Below are 2,353 nucleotides of genomic sequence, written 5' to 3' on the forward strand. Positions count from 1 at the left end.
AAAGGGGGAAGCAGGCTCCCTGCTGAGCAGAGAACCTGATGCGGGGCTCTATCCCAGGACCCTGAGATCATGACCCGAGCTAAAGGAAGATGCTTTAACCCACTGAGACACCCAGGCGCCCCTTATTATTATGAGTACTTTCACTCCTAAACCAAATGTCCTACTCACAGCCTAACAAGTTACATTTCTTCCATGATTATTCTGACCCCGATATCTCCCTTTCAAGAGCTTCTAAGTGATGTGCCACCTCACTTAAACTATGTTATTGTCCTATTTTTGTCCTCAAGTTCTCAAACAGTTGTGTATTTGATCTCCCCAATGGATTGTTGTGTTAATTTTTCTCTGAAAGTTACAGGTATGATCTAAAGGTAGAGCTTTATGTTTGCAAGTTCTAGTAGGTGCTCTACACGGTTTCAAAGACATCCTTGTTGTCTGTCCAAAAGCCAGTATCTGCTGGTTTAGTCTCATCCTTCAAATGCCTTTCTGTAGTCACTTCAAATTACTTGCAGTTTACTAAGGCAGCTTATTTTCTCATGTCATCCTCCCTCCCTTTCCCCCAGGAGTACAGCAACCGTAGATATCAAGAACCTGCTATGTGGGGTGTCTGGGTGGCTCAGCTGGTTAAGCATCTTACTCTTTTTTTGTTTTGTTTAAAATAATTTTTTATTGCCCAGGATATTTTTTTTCTTGTGTCTTGCTTTTTTGTTTGTTTGTTTTCTTTTTTAATAACTATAAATTCAAGCTTAGTGAAGCTTGCTTTGTCTTGAAAAAACAAAACAAAACAAAACAACAAAGCTGTTCTATCATTTGCTAATCTGATCTCATTTGAAGAAAGAGATGGTAGTTATCTTGCAAGTGTAAAATTTATACCATGAATGATGCAGGTCTAAGTCTGGTGGCACTAAAAGGAGACGATAGCATTGTTGACAAAATTATAATCTGCTGGTGGCATTTGCGGAAAAGAAGCCCTTGCAAATTTCTAAGTAACAGTAAACTCTGTTAGGAAATTCTAAAGTGTCTTACAGGCCAAAAAGGGAATGAGGTTAGTAAAATGCCTCAACAGAGTTTGAATAAAATACTGGATTTGAGAGTTACTGGAACTTGGATATGTAAAAATAGGGTGGCAGGTTGGGTCATGCTTACAATGGTCTCAAGTTCAAATAAACTACTGTGACAATACACCACTTCGCAGGTCACACGCTTTTCTGGGGCTATTCTTTCCTTCAGTAGGTGCTGGCAGAAGGTGTGCTGAGTCCCTTTCCGATATAGATGCCTAGGCCCAAAGCCAAAACATGAGAGAGGAAGAGAGACGGAATGAACACCTTAAGGAATTCTGCGGAGAAAATACCCCCTTTCTTCATGGCCCCACTTTTCCTCATGCTTAAAGAGACAGAGCGTTTGGGGTGTCTGAAGTGGAACTCCTTAGGTGGAATGTTTTCAGGTCTACTGGACCAGTCAGACACCCAGTCAACGCTTTTCTTCAACGCATCAACTTCTTTCTCTTCTTCTGCAACTTCTTCTTCTGACTGAGAGCTATGGTCCCTGCTGGTGTGCATCTCCACATCAAACATAATCTGCCCATCTTCTTGTGGGGAAGGGCTGTCACAGTGAGAACTGGCTCTTGAACTACTCTGTCCTGATTCGTGTTGTGCATCCAAAAGAATCTTCTCCATATGTCTCCATTGTGGATAGAGGATGAGGACGGTACATGTTCTAGCCCCCCATTTTCCCCATTGCCATTATCATTGCCATTGCTGCTGTTCATGGGTAGCTCCACCCAGGAACTGTTGAGGCCGGCTGGCGGGGGCAAAGGTTGTTCACCTTCCTCGCAGTTGTTGTTGTTGTTGTGCGGGGGCGGCGGCTGCTCTACTAAATGAGACGACATTGTCAGGTAGCTGGAAGGGCTTGCGGCCGCAGCAGGACCGTCTCTGGTTCTCCAGCAGCAACACAACAAGCCGAGTCCCCCGCCCCCTTTTCTGCGCCAGCATCTTACTCTTGATTTCGATCCTGGTCATGATCTCAGGGGTGTGAGTTGGAGTCCTGTGTCGAGCTCCACTCTGAGTGGGAGTCTGCTCGAGATCCTTTCTCTCCCTTTCCCTCTGCCCTTCCCCCCTGCTTGCACTGCCTCTCTTTCTAAACCAACCAACAAATAAAATCTTTAAAAAAAGATTTTTTTTTTTTTTTTAAATCTGTGTGCCAAACACTATGCTAAGAGCTGGGAATCTGACAATAAACAAAGCTTATGTAGCTCAGTCTCATGGGGAATTGAGAAAACAGGGATTCTAAGTGTTGAGTGTTATGGTAGAGAATATGGGTACCAAGGAACCCCTGGTGAATCCCTAATTAGAACTGG

At 43.8% G+C, this 2,353-nt stretch overlaps 1 pseudogene; it reads right to left on the reverse strand.

Moving 5' to 3' along the window:
* Window positions 1-1,129: 1,129 nt before the first annotated feature.
* Window positions 1,130-1,971, reverse strand: LOC132018775 (BCL2/adenovirus E1B 19 kDa protein-interacting protein 3-like; annotated as a pseudogene).
* Window positions 1,972-2,353: the final 382 nt, after the last annotated feature.

The sequence above is a fragment of the Mustela nigripes genome, chromosome 5 (assembly GCF_022355385.1).
Source record: "Mustela nigripes isolate SB6536 chromosome 5, MUSNIG.SB6536, whole genome shotgun sequence".
Taxonomy (NCBI): Eukaryota; Metazoa; Chordata; class Mammalia; order Carnivora; family Mustelidae; genus Mustela; species Mustela nigripes.